Consider the following 20,000-nt stretch of genomic DNA (forward strand, 5'->3'; position numbering starts at 1 on the left):
AATTCTCTCTCTCTCTCTCTCTCATTCACCCCTTTCCTCTTTAGTCCACGAAAACAATTAAGACGAACCCAATTATATGTAATATATAGAGGTGATAGCAATTATGAAGAAATCATAAATCTGTCTCCTGTGTTTAATTGTTTCCTGTGCCGTTAGCCTACGGACTCATTGCGTAGAAGAAAGGGTGGATCCACTTGTTAACCGGTGATTGGGCTAACAGCGAGTATTTGTATTACGCTTCATTTATTATTGATTAACTGCGGACCAGTGTCCGACTGGCGTGGTAAGGCACTGAGGGTTGGAGGGAGTAATTGGTTCGCTGGCATACTGGTAGGTCATACATGATTTTAAACTAGATCAGATCAGGGATTGGTTTTACAGCTTCTTAAAATTCAGCAGTTTTGGGCTCTCTCTCTCTCTCCTCTTCCTCTCTCTCTCTCTCGTCTCTCTCTTGTCGTCGTTCTCATCTCTCTCTCTCTCTCTCTCTCTCTAAAATATCTGTGTTTACATGAACAAGTCGTAGTTCTACTGCCTTTCAATTTTTTTAAGTTTTTGTGGTATTGTTCTCTCTCTCTCTCTCTCTCTGTGTTTCTAACTGTCTGGTTTTCTGCTTCATCTTTAGCATATACCTAAGAGATGCCTGACCCAAACTCGTACATCACAAATGTAGACACATAAGAGAGAGAGAGAGAGAGAGAGAGAGAGAGAGAGAGAGAGAGAGAATATGTATTCAAAGTTCAAATAAATAACAAGGTCTAGACTGAAGAGGGCGGTATACCGGGAGGGTTCTAGACAGGTAAACTAACTATCAAGAACAGTTTGGCCGACACTGCAGGTACGTGTTGGAACTCCACTGGACTCCAGGTGCATTCGGACGAACTAGCAGAGAGAGAGAGAGAGAGAGAGAGAGAGAGAGAGAGAGAGAGATGCTTATGCGTGTATAGCTGTCTTTACTTTTAACTATAAATTCATTTAGAAATATGTGAAAGCAAGAGAGAGACAGTAAAAAAAATATAAATAAATAAATAAAATAAAATAAAAAAATTGGATATTTTTCAACCTGTCCTAACCAAATATTCATAAGTATGATTACTTGTAGAAGCGACAGAGAGACAGATATAATCCTTGTATTTTTATCTATAGCTGTCATATCACAAAATTCATGAGCGTGTTGTGCGTATGAGAGAGAGAGAGAGAGAGAGAGAGAGAGAGAGAGATCACCTCCATCCCTCTCTGTCTCTCTTTCAATTTTTCGTTTCCAGTTTCTCATCAAAGCATGCGGTCTTACTCTGTCATTACTATCTATTAGAGGTAGCTACAATTTTTTTTCCTATCCAACATTCTCCATTCCTGTCCCATTATCTCTCTTTTGGGTTTTTCTTTGTTTCATTTTGTTTCTGTTTGTCTCTTCTCCGGAGTCTGCGCTACTGTAACAACAACTGTAATTACAAATTACTCCCCTGCATTCAAACTTTGCCCTACTGCTATACTATTGTGCTTTTCTTTCCATTTTTTCTTCTTTTTTGAACTGGATGTAGACATCAGCCACCAATGTAATTAAAGCTTATCGTCATTAGTTTTTAACCTAGTTTTTCTTATTTAGGGAGCATACAAATGATTACAGTCTCGTTAGTAAGGCAAACATCATTGGATAGTCATTACGAACACAGTATTTGAAACAATCTACTTAATAACTCCAATACATCAGCCATTTAAAAGCACAATACGCAGAAAGTTCAATGATGTCGACTATGGGTATGTATTGTCAGCCCCCCCCCCCAAAAAAAAAGTAAATAAAATAAAATAAATAATATTTACTCCAGACCCCGCCACACGACTTCATCCTGTGTAATCTCAATCGAGCCACCTAACTGTGATCGGACTCAGTCGAAATGGCAATCTTACCCGCAAGTAACAACAATGCATATTGAGCGTTCAGCTGTATGTAATAAGTCTTTTTGCGCCTTCCTAAATCACTGGTTGATCGGAGTGTAATTAAAGTCATGCCTTAGATTAACTGCCCCGGTTGCTCCTATCAGACCCCTGTTAAAGGCGTAATTTATATCTCCCTTTGCACGAATTGTTTGCTGGATGATATCCCCCCCACCCCCAAAGTGGATATCGACCTCTTGATTTAGAGGCAAGAAAGAAATGAAAAGACTATGACCGAATAAAGATTCGACTCGATTCATAACGAACGACTTCTAAGTTTTTAGTTAACACGGGAGACTGCGGGCTGGCTATTTTTTCCTTTAGATGGCAACTACTTTATCAAATTGGGATAATCAAAACTATTTCATCAAATTGGGAAAAACTGAAAACGGATTATATTCCAGTATCTTTGGAAGCTTCTTATGTACTAAGGTACACGTCGCGTCGCTTGTACCCTCTCCCCGTCAGCAAAAGATTATATTTTTTGCCTGGAAAAAAATCATAGACTGCAACATATTTCAATGACCTGCGACTTTTCCTCATCGAAAGGTGCACAATTAGCTGAAATGCTGTGGTCGAGACGAATGAGGTAAGGTAAGTCGAAGTTTACCGTTTTTTCTAAACTCCTAAGCAACCGACCTATTATGTTATAGTTATCGGAATCGCATTAAATTACAAATTTTTTTTATTAGATTGTGACTCTCTTAACCAATTGGAGTTCACTGGAGTTGCAAGAGGTATTTCAGAGTGACCTCAAGTTTCTTTACTCTACACTGTTGTAGTGTACAGCACTTATGATATTGATGATTAACTGATTAGTGGATTCATTGCACTTATGATATTGATGATTAACTGATTAGTGGATTCATTACAATCTCCAATACTATTTTTTTTTACCATTGGTGTTATTTCATGCTGGATGCCAGGTTAATTGGTACACAGGTTGACGATCTCATAACTCAAGGATTACTACGCTGTGAAGATAATCTAGTTAGAACCTGGCCATGAAAGGCAGAGTTCTGTCTTCATGCCATTGAAAACCAACAACCGCTTACAATACTTTTCAGAGCATCATAGGTTACCAAGGGCACAGATTTATAATGAACTTCTAATCAAGATTTATTATTGGGTGTAAATGACATACCGAACCCATGAACCAGTGACCAGGGATATAATGGCATTCCATAAGAGACCGCCATTTCTACTTAATGAAGGACGAGAGAGAGAGAGAGAGAGAGAGAGAGAGAGAGAGAGAGAGAGAGATTCTTTCATGGTTATTAGCTAAGGTTGTAACTGAAGATAAATAAGATAGTGGTTCATAAATATAGCAAATATCAAAATATTTCTAAGCCGAGACCTCAAGACCATTGCTAGTTGAAAGACCAGTACTGCAGATAAAAAACAATAATGCAAAACAGTAAATAATCTTGCTGTGATAAACCGTAAGTAAGTCTACCAAAAAGAGTTTAAGATCTTGCAAGTAATATTGATCAAAAGATATCTGACGTTAGCCAAGGAAGGCAACAACAATAATCAAGAGTATCTTGGAATTTATTTAACATTTTCAATCATGGCGTACCTAAGAATTCTTTTCCCGTAATTAATTAACCGAAGATGACAAAGTCCATACTAAATAGTACGTCGCTAATTTCGTATTCCATCCACTTTTCTTTAATCACAGTCTTCAACGTCAACAACATTTTTTCATGGTTAACATTCAAAACGTGATCAACATATTAGGCCTAATGGTTTCTATACTTCGGAGAAATTTACTTTTATTACTCTCAAGCCTTTTTTTATTTCTTTTTTAGTACAAGCTTTACAAAAATACTTAAAGTACAATATTATCGTCGACGTCATCATTATGAACAGTAGGAATACTGGTAGCAGTAGCGTGCATAACCGTCGTGCATTCATGAAAATAAGTGTGTGATATATATATATATATATATATATATATATATATAATATATATATATATATATATATATATATATACTATATATATATATATACATATATGATATGCACGTATATATGTTCGAGTGTGTTTAAGTGTTCGAGCATGATAAATGCTTGCGCTGTACATCACCAACAGAGGACCAATCAGTGATACAGACAAGCTGACGTTTAACAAACTTTTATTAGCTTTGCCCGAGAAGTTTATGTATTGTGATCATTTGTTCTCTGAGACTTTAATAAGGCCATACTTCTTCCCATTGTTATAGCCACGGGAGAATGCGAGCACATCGTACGAAGAGGTTGATACTACTATATTTTGTTTGTTTCAGAGTTCTATACTTCCAGACATCCTTTTCTTTCATTTGTGGAACGTTTTGGTTTCACATTTTACTTTTAATTTTATTCGTCTCTGCTTTAAAACACTGAATTCCTTACTCTAATTGGCTGAATGACGAAGTTCGTATTTTTTTCTGCTTCCACTATTAATTTTATACTAGGCATCCTGGTGATTCTGTCGATAGAAAAAGTAACTTTTCAGTAATCATTAGCACGCAACTATTCCATTTCAATACGAGCAAAAAATAATAATAATAAAAATCGGCATGACAAAAATATAGTGATCGCTATCTCACAAAAACGTCCTATTTCCATTGCACAGTATCTGACCAGACTTCCAAACAGGCTACTAAGAACGTTATTCTTGGAGATGTTCATATCGAAAATAGAGTAATCTTACTGGTTTGTAATCCTATGAGGTTTTCTATATCTCTCTCTTAGTTTTTGTAGCACGCTAAATGAGTATTTAATTTTTTTTTTCTTTACCAAACATCCCTAAAATTATTTTGGAATGTCAGTCCAAGGAATCCTATAAAGAATTGCTGTCCTCAAATGATATAACCCATGTATAGAGAGAATCAACGTCTGTGACTGGCAAATGTGATACCAGAAGGCACTCCATCAATCAGTCATTCATATGTAAGCATACTTGGCATGAATGCCATTGATTTCTTGAAATAATTTCTTTATCGGTTTTCAGCACCCACGCTAGCAGTCTCATCTTAGCTGAGGCAATGGATCACATTTTGTTTTCAAGCATCACGTTACTTTGTGAAGTTCATGCGCCAGTTTCATAGAGCATTCTGGACATCTTGATCTGAGTTCGTTGCCACGATTTCAAGCGACTCAGATCATTGCGATGCTACACAGACTTCTGCACAGCATCGTAAACATCTGAAAGCAAGTTCGAATTCAAGCACTCAAGCAACTCAACCTAAGACTTGTCTGAGGACTCTTTTTCTGGAGAGAATAAAAAAAATCTCCAATAAACGATTTCGAACTATTCAAACTCCAATTAATATGCAAACCCGATTTCGAAAGATTCAGACACCGCTTCTGCAGAACATCATCATAATCGTCTACATCTGCAAACATCGATTGAACAGAAGATCACGAACATCTGAAAGCGAGGTCGGATCCGTCATTTGGAACGTGCCTCAACAGGGGGATACGAACAGCTGTTGGCGTTGATGAAAAACGGCCATATTGCTAACATGTCCCTGGATAATATGGACACAGAATACCAAGAAGACAATAATTGTCCGAGCTTCCCTTATGGCATGTTTTAATGAAGGACGGGAAGAGAGATGTTTTCTGAATGACTTGTCTTTTGTTCTCTTTCATTCTCTCTTTATTCGCTCGTGATGGAGCCGCAAATGCGAGAACTCTCTCCCTCTCTCTCTCTCTCTCTACCTTCCTGAAGTCTGGCTTATGCGAGTACCCTCTTTGACTGCCGGAAGATGAAAGATTTCTTTTGTCAACTTAAATCTGTTTCATCGCGACATTTATCTAATCTAATACTATTATATAGGTAACAGGGTTCCGTTGCTGGAATCTTTAACGCTCAAACGAGTTGCCTTACTTTAAGTATAAATTTGCTAATATCAGCAGAAGCAACGCTTAATACAGAGGCTTCCCCTATCAATACTAGTATTACGGTCGAACATTATTCAGTAGTGTTTGGAGAAATTGGGCTGTAACAGAGACATATATTAACCAGCTATTTTTTTTTTTCTTTTTTTTTTTGGATAGCTGAAACGTACGGTTGATTTCCTCGTAGTTACTAACTAGTTCAAAAACTCTGAAGCAGAGTCTTATGCACATAAGGGAAGCAAATGAACACATAAAGTATCACTGCTTTTGTATAATGGCGTCAAAGTGAAAAGTGACAGATGGACAAATACAGAATGACTGATAGATAGGAAAATAATAATACAATGGCAGTCGATACCACAAAGAAGCGCATTCTTTTTTGCAGCACCATAAAATCATATACTTTCTCATCAAGCACTCGCAGATTTTCTGCCAGAAACTGCTTGATAATAAAAGAAGCAAATTTGGAAACATGTTGCTTTGACCAACGACAATCCAAGACTGGGCAGTTGCATAAGGAACCCACACATCAGCTTTCACAAATACCCTTATGGCTTCCAATGGTAACTTCTTAACTTTTTTTAACTCTAATACACGACGATGTGCACATGCACACGTGCCTGTGCAAGCAAGTATTCGCTGGAGCTTGTTATCTTACTTGTAGATGTCCGAAGCTAAGATGTATGAAGCCGTTTGACACTGAATGTCACCAGGAGTTACTTCAAAAATGAATTGTTTGTCCGCGTATTAAAACGTTTTTTTTTTCTTTAAGAGAGGGAGAGAGAGAAAGAGAATGAACAGTTACAATTTCCTCCAATCTTGTATCTAAACGACTCTTCAGCACGGCCTGAATTTAATTATAAAGTATTAGTTATCTAAACGGTTTTTTTTCAAAAGCAAATTGATGTAACCACGATTCACCAAAGCTTTAAGTATGTCAACAATAATGGAGTGAAGGAAATTTATAGAAACCAGAAACAAGAAAAGAGAAAATTGCGAGAATATTCCTCATACGTTTAAGTCACACTAAACTGAACAAAATTCAGTGTTATTAAAAATTCTAAATTCTATAAAGCAAGTTAGATCGCGATTCACACCGATATAAAAAAACTAGCATCTGTCTAAGTTCCTAAAATTATGAAAAACGATCTGATAATAATATGCATTCTGAAACAAATATATAAAAGGAAACCACTAGTGAGGTTTACGCAGGTTTACGGACCTTTTTTATTATATACTTTTAATATTCCAATCTTACTAGTTGCTTCTGATACGATTTCGTTAAACAGAAACATTTCGACAAATTTACTTCTTTTCTGCATACCAGGGAACGAAACTATATCTAGCTACATTCGCACACACATATATATAAGCATGATTGAAATGAGTATTAACAGATTTGTCACTAATCAGGAAAAGTTAAATCTAATAAACGTTCTAATAAAAATCCCACAATAATAATGCAGAAACAGCCACACGACACGAATCTCAAGTATGAATATACCAAGTTTTATGAGAATAGAAGCCACAGCAGAAAAATAAAGAGCAACACAGAAAAAATAGACATTAAACAAAATCACGCTACCAATCACATACATGCAAAAAATAACAAAGAAATACTTATATAAAAAATACTTTGATTTATCACGGAAAACATTACTACACTAAACTCAGCACAAACTTTAATGCAGTAACACTCACCAAAACCTGGATGGTGTACGGCTTCTGAAAATGAGAGAGAAACAATTTATATTTGAATAAATATTTGGTCGCTAACACTAAATCTTTCCACTCTCACATCAAGCAAGCTTGTTTGAACATAATTAAAAACATCGGGCTAGGTCTGCATTCAGTACAGAAAGCGTCTCTCCAATTGCACCTTTTATTCTGAGATTCACTGGTATATTAAGTTAACCTTCTCCTTTGCTTTTACTTCCATGTGAGACTACTTTTTATTTTCCTTAAAGTTCTTGCTCACCTTCTCCCCTCTATATTTATTGCTTACATTCTTTCGCTCTCACTTTATCCTTCACTATTCTACTGGTCCACCTATATGTGCCTGCACATGATCACCTTTTCTGTTGGTTAACTTTGGCACACACATATATTAATACATAGTATAGATATATACATATGGATAAATTATAATAAATAACTATATATATATAATATATATATATATATATATATATATATATATATATATTATATATATATATATATTACAACGTAGCAGACGGCAGAAAGTAAAGTAAGCATAAATCTTAACAGGTTTCTCTTTACTAAGGCAACTCCAAGAGGCCTCTATTAGATGAAACTTACCAGGATTCTTGCCTTTCATTTCTTTTAATTTCTTGTGTTACTTTACATTCAAACACCAATTGCCCTAGTGATTTAATTCTATATATGAAAGGTATTGTAATACGTATTACTACGATTCCTATCGTCAAGGGGAGACAACAACTACAAAGGATGAAGATTGCAAGCCTCCACCGACACTTGTATAAAGTATCATACATTCGAGTTGACTGTTTTTTTTTTCTCAGAATCTAATTATTTCATTGCTGGTCAAGTTTCATTTCTTTACAACCTGTTATCGAAACCCACTGAAAACTCTGACAAATGAACAAACAAAGATATGTGAATACACAGCCTTAACTATACTTCCTCTATACACTTTACAAAACCACGCATTATTTTTGTTTTCTCTCTCTCTCTCTCTCTCTCTCTCTCTCTCTCTCTCTCCCATCACTTACAGAGAACCAGATTATAATTCTAAATCTAGCTAAATGGACTACCATTATCATTTGAATTTATAAATCCTTAGCAACAATTTGTATCAATTACGCATCTTTCACTCCAAATGTCAGTTATCAGTTCAAAATGCGGTTTTGATAGTTGCAGCGGCACGGGTATATCACAAAGTTGTGGAAGAGGTCATATATGAAGTGGCTAAATTCTTTGAAGTTAAAATGACCGTAAAGCTCCATGTAAATGTTTACCACACAATGCGGAGAATAATTCTAGAAGTTGCAAAACATTCAGCAAGTTATGAAAGATGCTACACGAAGGAGAGGAAGACCTAAGACCAGGTGGAGAGATTGCATTAGAGATGATATGAGGGAGAAGGGAGTACGGGAGGAAATGACACAGGACAGAGGTAGATGGAAGAGACTCATTAAAAATGGCGACCACGCATAAGGATAAAGCTGGGAAGAAGAAGAATGAAAGATGCTACACTGATAGAAACTGACACCAAATTTCTTAGATTTAAAAATATTTAACATTTACAGACCGTGCTGAATCCTGAGCACACTCACTAATTCCTACACCTTACACGATATCAATTCCTACAAAGCGCATGTGATCAGCTAATCAGGAAGCTCCTTGAACGTGATTACTGCGGCAGCTCCACCTAGTGACAGCTTCAACAACAATAAATAGTTATATATTCTTGCTGAAAGTCTCGACTCACTAAAGAAGACGCCTCACCAATATTAAGAAGCGCGAGTTACCTTCGGCAACACCCGAATGTTTTCGATTTCCAGTATTCTTATCCAAGTTTTATCTTTATGCAAGAACACAGGCCGGCGGAGAGGGCAACCTATTGTTCTTTTCTAACGGAAACTGGCAGTAAATGGTATGAAATGTGTGACAGGAGGAAAACCTCAAAGCAGTTGCACTATGAATCAATTATTAGAAGAGGGTGGGAAGTAAGATGGAAGGAAAACATGAAAAAAAGGCCCAGGACTGGAGAAAAGAAGACAAAGGAAGAGGGGAAGGTATATATCTCTCTCCTGATTCGTTTCTCATTTCCCACTGTCGGATATTTAAACATTATCTAAAGCATTTTTTTCGCTGAATATAGTATATATGCTTATTTGTATTTACATACATAATCATATTTTTTTTAGAGGATATTAAGGATAAAGACAAATAAGAAAAACTCTTAGTTTAATTATTCGATCCCTAACTGCTACATTATTTCCTGTTAATTATACCTCAGTTTCATTTTACCCCTTCCAGCTCATTATTTCTGACATCTGACTTCTACATTCCGTTATTCTATTATCTTGAAGTTCCATAGCAAAGTCAAGAAGCCATTTGTTTGCTTCGTGATAATATATGATTTTCATCAGTAAGACAATTGATAATAACCATAATGTAACTTGTCCTTATAATGTCTTAGGCAACAGTTTTGATCATTAACCTTCAGTGTCAGACACAGAAGTGCAAACAATTTTTAGCAGAAAATAAATGTAGCCGAATCAGAGAAGAGCAAAACCTCATAACTGGATACAACAGTAAAATGGAAGTGGTAGGATACTCGGATGGTAAAAGTCAATTAATATCTATTATGAGGCACCAACTAATGGTCATGCCCTTCATGCCCATCAAATTAAGTACCAGAATTCTTACGACTGCCGTCCACTAATGACCTGCTTCGTGGAAGCTTAATCTCCCTCTAAATGCCATGGGTAGCGGATTCTAGTTTTATGAGCATCCGATCCGTATAACTGGTGATTTGCCCAAGTGTTAAAATGCAACTAGAGGATGGTAGAACGTGCGAAATGCCATTGCGAAGCGAAGGGTACATTTTCAATTTAAAAGATAATTCTTAATTTAAAGTGCGTTTAAACCTTCAGCGTTTTATAGGGGGTCGTCTCGATTTACGTTTTAAGAATCAATAAACCGCCGAGAAATGAGACAGAGACATAGACAGAATATGTAACAGAACAACAATAACTTTTGACATTGCAAAATGATCTCCTAATAAAATCCTCCCCTTGAATTGCACGCAAAAAAAAAAAAAAAAAAAAAAAAAAAAGAAAAGAAAAAACTTGATCAGAGCTCACATAAAATACTGAATGTTATAAAATTCTTTAACCCAATTTAAGAACTGTACACACGAGTTCGCCAATCTCTTAATTTTTTTTTTACTGACATAAGGTACACATTTTTTATTTAGTCTTTTTATTTTTTTTTTACTTGACGTAGTATTCAACTGCACGTGTACCTGCGTGAATAAGCACTTAGAGGAGCTTGTTATCTTCCTTGCAAATCTACCGTTGGCTACAAGAATGCAATATATTAACTCTGCATCACAATATTAGTTGATCCTGTAATAAATTGTATGTGTACACAGGAACCAGTTCCTTTGGGGAACTGGAAGATTTCTTTAACGCTGCATATACCAAATAAAAAAATGGATTCTAATGATACATTTATCACATCTATTCCAAGACGTCAAGTTATTTCTTTACTGGCTTGAGCTTTCATTTCGATGACAACAGTGGCAATAATGCTTTGTTCCATGAATAATTTAGTCACAAAAACAGTGGATATAATGCTTTGTTCCAGGAATAATTTAGTCACAAAAACAGTGGCTACAATGCTTTGTTCCAGGAATAATTTAGTCACAAAAACAGTAGATATAATGCTTTGTTCCAGGAATAATTTAGTCACAAAAACAGTGGCTACATTGCTTTGTTCCAGGAATAATTTAGTCACAAAAACAGTGGATATAATGCTTTGTTCCAGGAATAATTTAGTCACAAAAACAGTGGCTACAATGCTTTGTTCCAGGAATAATTTAGTCACAAATCAGTGGCTACAATGCTTTGTTCCAGGAATAATTTAGTCACAAAAACAGTGGATATAATGCTTTGTTCCAGGAATAATTTAGTCACAAAAACAGTGGCTACAATGCGTTCCAGGAATAATTTAATCACAAAAACAGTGGCTACAATGCTTTGTTCCAGGAATAATTTAGTCACAAAAACAGTGGATATAATGTTTCTGTTCCATGGAATTATTTAAGTCAACAAAAAACAGTGGATAATATGCTTTGTTACAGAATAATTTAGTCACAACAGTGGCTACAATGCTTTGTTCCATGAATAATTTAGCCACAAAAACAGTGGATATAATGCTTTGTTCCAGGAATAATTTAGTCACAAAAACAGTGGCTACAATGCTTTGTTCCATGAATAATTTAGTCACAAAAACAGTGGATATAATGCTTTGTTCCAGGAATAATTTAGTCACAAAAACAGTGGCTACAATGCTTTGTTCCAGGAATAATTTAGTCACAAAAACAGTGGATATAATGCTTTGTTCCAGGAATAATTTAGCCACAAAAACAGTGGCTACAATGCTTTGTTCCAGGAATAATTTAGTCACAAAAACAGTTGATATAATGCTTTGTTCCATGAATAATTTAAGTCACAAAAACAGTTGATATAATGCTTTGTTCCATGAATAATTTAGTCACAAAAACAGTGGCTACAACGCTTTGTTCCATGAATAATTTAGTCACAAAAACAGTGGCTATAATGCTTTGTTCCAGGAATAATTTAGTCACAAAAAATAATAAAATAAAAGGATTCAGAATTCTAGAACCAAAGAGGCAAAAGTGACAAAACTGTACTGTTCAAATCCAAGGAGAATAAGATAATACAGAGCTTTTCTTAAATAGAATTTTTTCAAAATCATCACAAGACTTGACTTTCTCTTCCAGAAAAAGATTTGTATTGTGATAAAAGAGAAAAAAACTAGAACCCATCCTGTTCCTAGCCGTCAACCAATGTAAGAATAAAATCAAAAGTGATATTATAGGAAAATAGTTGTCAATCTATAGTTTCCCCTCTCACTATTTGGTAAAAATAGAGACCTGTAGACATACTAATATTACATCACTGATATTCCGCTCGGTATTCTTAATGCCTAATCAATCCCATTACCATAACTAATTCAAAACTGACATTGGAAAGTTTTCAGAAAACGCCTCCCCCCAAGGTAAATGAGTTCATCACTGACCGGATCTGTATACATCTAAATGCATTAGTTTGTGTCCAGTTCTGTGCGAAATCTAAATATTGTCCCGATTGACCCGAAATGAAATAAAGGGAATATTTATTATTGTCTCCATTTGTGCAAAATCTAAAGGTATTTGTTATTGGGTAAATCTGCGTAACACTTAAAAACATGCATTTGTACGAGATCTAAAGATTTGAGACTTAAATGGAATATAGTGTTTTACAAACTTGAATACGTCCCAAATACTCTAATGAATGAAATTTTGAATTCAGAATGAAATTTGTTCGACTACTCCATAAATTTTAGGCTTGTAGGAGGAGTTTATATTCAGTAGGAGACGTTGTAAATCCCGAAAGATGTCGCCCGAATGAAAGTGATCGATGTTCTGAAATCAGGAAAAACAACGTTTCCTTGGTAAATATAACCTGTCCGCCTTCGTTCAGTCCATAAATAATTGGCTGTCAATACGCTGTGCGAAATCTTACACATATCAAACAACCATCTGAGCTTGTATGTGATTGCTCAACCTAGGAAATGCTTTACCATGAATGCCAAAATGAGACGATCTTCTTCTTTGTGGAGGCGAAGAGCATTTTATGAATGCAAATGCGAGAAGATACATCGGCAACCTGTAGAAATGCATCGTTTGCTTCATATACAGCGAGCAAAACAAGCAGAACTAAAAAGGTGGTAAATACAAAGACACAACGATATGGTACAATGAATGACGTAAGCCACGAAATTACTCTGTGCGTGAACGACTGGATACTTGGAAAACGAGTTGACATACTGCTGGCAATATCATTGTTGACGTGGGAGAAGGTAAATTTTGTAGAAGCCTTCAAACAGGAATTCATCACCACTTCAGAAAAAGAATATACATGCGTGCCTCTATGCACACTGCTTACTATGGGATATATATATATATATATATATATATATATATATATATATATATATATATATATATATATATATATAGAATGCATGTGTACCTCAACTCATTATAATTCAATAAACGCTCCATCAAATACAACCTTAGAATGGGTAATGTCTGAAAGCAAGCAAAGTACCCTTAGTAGAAAGCCTTGTAAGTGCAGCAACGGCGTTGCCCACGGAGAATAATAATTACATTAATCTTCCACGTATGCAAAACAACAACTCCCTATTGAAGATGAGGCGCTGTAAAGCGCTTAACGGGATTTTGCATACCCTCAAAAATAATTTTTTTCATAACTTGAATGGATTTCAGTATTGTTTTTATTATCAATTAAAATAATAATAGTGATGAATTCCTTATTATGGTTGTTACTGCCATTTCAATAATACTAATAAAAAATAACAGAAAGCCTCTTTATCTATTAATAATAATAAAAATAATGACAATAATAATTATCTAGCTGCTGTCCAACCAAGCAGTATCAACTTTTATCTTCATCATCGTCAGTATTATCATTTTTATTATTACCATTATTATTATTATTATTATCATACCCAATCCCATCCTACAGATGCTCACGTTCATTTATCTTTGCAATATCATTTGCATATACAGCAACTCCCAAGCAGACCCCTTAACTTGTTTTGCAGATCTTTCTTAAAAGATTTTCACCTCTTATTTTCATTTCCTGAGAGAGAGAGAGAGAGAGAGAGAGAGAGAGAGAGAGAGAGAGAGAGAGAGAGAGAGAGAGAGAGAAACCTTTCCATTACCGACCATTAGATGCAGTCAGCTGAAAAGGGTGTAAAACTATTTTTGTTCTATTCTTGAAGGCTTATTAAGAGCTAAGAGCATTTTCTATTCCTCGACTCTCAAGCGAAACTTGATAACGATAATACTGAGATTTCTAAGTTCCGTTAGGATGCGAGACTGCGTTTTTTCCACTACCATTGAATTGTGTGGGGGCATATTTATTCTTTTGTTTACCTGGGCACAAACAGAAAGCCAGGTAGATGGGCGAAATGTTCTTTTATAACTCATGCCTTCAAACAGTTTGAAGTAAGCCTTACGCTGGAATCACTCCATGCAAGAAGAATACCATTACGAAATATGTCGTAGTCGAAAGATAACATCTATTCTCATAAATAGTTACAATTGATACCTAGTTTCTGCTGTCATCATTATCATCATTCAGAACACTGCAAACCGAAAAGGCCAATAACTAGCTAAGCAAGCTTCCACGGAACAGTACGCCAGTATGTGGAAAAAAAAAGGGGGAGAATAAAATAACAAATGCATAACGATGGAGATAAACCGATAATAAATAAATGCAGCCTTTCATAAACATCAATACAAATATGAAAAAAACTAAGGAAAGAAGAAACCCATCGCACAGACTCAAGAACCGAGGTAAACAAACCTCCAGGAAAGTCAGTTCACTCTCAATAAAGAAGCTCCAAGTGAAGACTGAGCTGAGATGGCACACAACAGATGGCAAGTAAAAGATGCAGAGAAGCCGGCCAGTGAGAAAAGTCATGGGAGCTTGATGATGCTGAGAGGAAACGGGCGGCTCGCTCTTCTCAGCAACCTCACGACACCAGCGTCCGAGAGATAATCATTAGACGCAAATAAAAGGAGGTTTTATCCTCTCCCCGTGACGGTAGTGAGCCTCGCAAATCGACAGGAACGGGGCTATCGAGAGGTTAAATGCCTCGCTGTTAATCCCTTTGAAAGACAGCAGTGGGCGCATTTACTCCGCGCAAGAGTGCGATTTAATCCTGAGTTGGCTTCGTGGCTGAAAAGATGATCAAAACGTTGAGTTATTTCTCAATTGCCGAAGGATCGACCCGAAAGGTTTTGATAGTAAATGAGGGGTAAAAACGTAGCGAGATAAAGTTGAAGGATGAAAAGTGAAAGGCAGGAATCAACGCATTTATGGTCAAAAGGACACAACGGATAACCTGTTTACTAAATGTGGCGCGTGCGAGGTGTACGCGGCAGACAGCGTTACCTGCCTCCTACAAGGAGTGACCAAAAGAAAACTGACTTCAAATCTGTCTCCTTTATAAAACGAACTACTATGATTTAGTATCGGAATAACGATTGTTACTCTTCCCGTAAATTGTAAAAACCCAATTTTTCCTCTACGCAAATGAGAAACTGAAGAAAATATCTTACAGTGAACTATAATCAAATACTCTATTGTTCATTATCGGAGGAAATAAAGAATAAAAACTGATGGGTTGACCTCCGTGCCCTTCTTATGAAATATGGAAATGATAAGAAATAAATAGGAGAGAAGTAAGAGCGTAACTCAGAAGACCTTATGGAATCTGTCAAATAATTTTAGGAGGAGGAGAGGTTCTCCATTCCGCTGGGAAGCCCCGCTGAGGACATAATATAATGTATCCACTCTGGAACGTGAGGATTGTTCGAAGATGAAAAGACAGCGCGCGCAGCATTGGCGTAATTCCTGTGAAGTAACTGGTGCATACAAATCAGATAAGGGCTTCACCAAGTAATGGAAACTCACACGAGAAGAAGAATTCGTCCCTTCATTGCTCGCACATCAGTATCAGTCATTAGTATCGGTCCTACCCGGGATAAATGGGGGAGGAATGGCCGTAAGGTTGATGTTCTAGCCTTGGGGGAAAAAGAAAAAAAAAAAACGGATAAAAATAGTCACTGGAATCTCCAATAAGCCAAAGCATGTTATTATAACGAGGCATGGATCCCAAAAGAATTAGAGCATGAACTGACACAAACCGTACGCTAATTTTGGCCGAATCTTCCAACAAACTTTTGTGCAAATGGCAGTTGTTTATAAAAAAAAATTGGTGGCCAGTTGCCAAAAATGCCAGTTTCGCGTAAAGCAGCCTTTTGAACACAAAAGTGCTCCGTTTTATGCAACAAAACTGTGAGGGAGAGAGAGAGAAGAAAAAAAGTACTCGTGCAATATTTATGATGAAGGACACTTCTTTACGATCAGGAAGGTCACACATCCTTCATTTTCTAGCAACATTAGGCCGATGGTCGCCTCCTTTGAACTGATTTCATATATAGCAGCGATTCTGAGGAATGTTGTTCGGCAAGTTTTTTCTATTTCATTTTTTTTCTTGGACGCTCTGGTCGAGCGGTATTATTAAATTAGTTTGGCTTCTATGTTTTCTTGTCTTCCTCGTAAATGCATTCCTGTAAGTATGTTACCTCCACCGCGTCTTTCTCTCTCTCTCTCTCTCTCTCTCTCTCTCTCTCTCTCTCTCTCTCTCTCTCTCAATAAGTACATACATAAATGAAAAAGGTGAAAAACTACTGGTTCGTTGTAGTTTATATTTCGATTGCAGACTTACCAGAAAAATTTACCTATCTCTAGCACTATTTTTGTACTTGTATACATATACATTCATATATACAGAAGACACACATACACACACAATAAATATATATACCCACTGTATGAGTGAGAGCCCATAAAACAATGTACGATAGACGAAGGAAGATGACGTGCTGCACTCATTGAAAAGTTAACGTAAAATTAATTATATATATATATATATATATATATATATATATATATATATATATATATATATATATATATATATATATATATATATATATATATATTCAGTGATTGCAACACGTTCTCTTCCTCCTATCGTGCGCTGTTTGTGGATTCTCTCACTAACTCATAAAGTTGATTTCTTGTGGTTCAATGTAGTCCATTACCACTTCCCCCGCCCCCCTTACCAACAGCCTCCACGTCTTCGCCCCTGACTCATAAGGTCTGTTGTTCAGGGAAAATTGTGGATTTAATCGTTAGCTCTTCAGTCCAGTATAGGAAATACTAATAAACCTGTCCAGTCACTAAAGACAGTATACTGCGTTACTCAGCACTTTCTTGTCAAGATTTTTGCTGTTTAAAAGTAGAACTCATCACCGTCGACTGTTAATGTTTCTCATCGGAAAAATAAATACTGAAGGCCTGCTGCGTTTTATAAGGCACGATTGCTTATTTTCATATATACTTAAATTTCAATTTTAATTCTTTGTTAACAGTTTCGCTAAAACAGGCAAGGAGGAAACAAACAACGCCCAAAGAGAAAACATTGAAATATTGGCATCAACAGGTTACAAGGAGTTACAAGGATTAGGATGTCTCAAAGACTTGTTAGTCCATCCGAAGAGACATCTTGTGCTCACTTATCTCTAGGAGCAGGTTTTACTGTTCATTCACAGTGCCCTCCTAATGATTTTGGCTAGCTTTCTCTTAAACTCATGCACAAGACAAAGTGTCAGTGAATAATAAGAAAACAGATTAAAGAGAAAACCCATGTGAAAGGATAAGATAAACAGAGAGAGAGAGAGAGAGAGAGAGAGAGCGCAGCAGAAAAATATAAATGAGTAAAAGAGTCGCCGTAAGCAAAATAACAACATAAACAACGATCAAACTTTCAGTGTTAGCAGCCATTTATATACTATAAATACACACATTTCGAAATTATTATATCTCCGTAGGAAGCTGGGTGTTCCCCTCCCTCTACATATTATCTAGTCTTGTAATGTGGCTTTTCAGCGTGATTTGTGACCCGGACTTCAAAACATGATGATCGTTCGTGTTCCGGAGGTCAAAGGTCAAGCGAGAGAGAATTTTGTACCGTTTGTTTTTCTATGAAGTGGGATGCCGATGACCCTTTATGGTTCGAGGGAACACAAAAAAAAAAAAAAAAAAAAAAAAAAAACGTATGGTACACTGTCCTTTTTCTTTTATACTGAGAGACAATTCGATTTTTTTTCCTCTCTTTCTGGAATTTCTTCAAAGAATTTTCGAAGAGCCGTTGTGTTCGAGAACACTGAAAATATGTTGGTAGAAAAAAAAAAATAACTGCTGGGTTATCCTGGAGATTTCCGTCATTGTTTATATTTGTGGAGACAGTTTGAAAACCTTGCATCCCTGTATATTTTGGTCTTTCAAAAGCACTTAAGATCGATTCTTCAGTGGCACTGGAGATGGCTAGCATTCTTTGCCTACCACCAGGGGAAGACAAAAGATAAAGTTTTTCCTTCCAGAATTTCTGTGATTTTTATTAGTCTTCTGTAAAATCAAACTAGTGAGGTGGCTTTCTGTCTGTCCGTCCGCACTTTTTCTGTCCGCCCTCAGATCTTATAAACCACTGAGGCTAGAGGGCTGCAAACTGGCATGTTGATCATCCCCCCTCCAGTCATCATACATACCAAATTGCAGCCCTTTAGCCTCAGCAGTTATTTTATTTAAGGTTAAAGTTAGCCATGACCGTGCGTTGCTGCTGAGAGTTTCAGGGGCCGAGGCTCTTACAGCATTATACCGAGACCACCGAAAGATAAATCTGAAAATACTCTTCAGACTAAATAGACAAAATGCAGTAAAAAAGAAAAAAAAAAAAAAATCTCTAGTTCTGCAGTTCATCATCTCTGGCCCCCTTTCTGAGTGCCCTCCTCTCACAACATTCCAGGTGAAATCCCCTCCCCTGAACCCTGTCCCAGCTTTGAATAAAACAGAAAATCACCAGTCCCTCACTGCAACTCCGCTTACAATCTTCGACAAGCGCCATGAGCGCAACTCGTACCTGTTGTTTTAGCGAACCATGACATTAGCAGGTGAAGTATGGGGTCGCTGGACTAAAGGTGAGGGATGCGTAGTCCTTCTTGAGAGAACCCTGCGCGACAGGTTCCTTAAAGGACCCCAAAAATGGAGAACAGTTCTTTCATGTAAGACGGTGGGAGGTATGAGCGTAGTCCTCTTTAGACAGTCCGGAATGAAAATAACTGCGTCGCCAGTGGAAGTAATGTTAACTCGTAAACATTTTGGATTTGCTGAAACGACTGTGATAACTTGACGTAAATACTTTTCGCGAATATTAGAGGGTAAAGTCAATGTAGGTTTAATATTAGCAATAATTAATAAAAAAATCCTCATAGTAGCACGAGTCTTCAAATGGAGAAACAAATCCACAGTTATGTAAATGTACAAATATTTGAATTTAAAAACAGCAAGGATGGCTTTCGGGAATCTGTTCGGTTCCCCTCATCAATCTCCTGATTGATAAGGGGAACCGAACAGACTCCCGAAAGCTATCCTTGCTGTTTTTAAATTTAAATCTATGTACATTTACATAACTGTGGATTTGTTTCTCCATTAGCAATAATAATAGTATCCGCTGGCTTGGGTGTATTAAGAATGAAACAAGCTACAAGGCAACAAATCTAAAGGTGTATTGCAGTGAAATGAGAATCATCAATTCTCAAGTTGCGACGATGGTCCACGAACAGACGAAATGAACTGAGTTTTCACATTCTAGCCACGTCTCAATGGCCGTAGTTTGAGTAAACATTTTATCATATAAGAAAGGGAAACGTTTTCAAAAATTATTTTCACATCTTC

General features: G+C 36.5%; 1 long non-coding RNA gene across 1 annotated transcript in view; it reads right to left on the bottom strand.

The window, feature by feature from the left end:
* The window catches only part of LOC135202007 (uncharacterized), a 482,892-nt gene that overhangs the window by 115,595 nt on the left and 347,297 nt on the right, over positions 1-20,000 (bottom strand). The window contains exon 6 of the long non-coding RNA XR_010311637.1: positions 7,525-7,548. This is a non-coding gene — a long non-coding RNA (uncharacterized LOC135202007). The remainder of the gene's footprint in view (positions 1-7,524; positions 7,549-20,000) is intronic.

The sequence above is a fragment of the Macrobrachium nipponense genome, chromosome 30 (genome assembly GCF_015104395.2).
Source record: "Macrobrachium nipponense isolate FS-2020 chromosome 30, ASM1510439v2, whole genome shotgun sequence".
NCBI lineage: Eukaryota > Metazoa > Arthropoda > Malacostraca > Decapoda > Palaemonidae > Macrobrachium > Macrobrachium nipponense.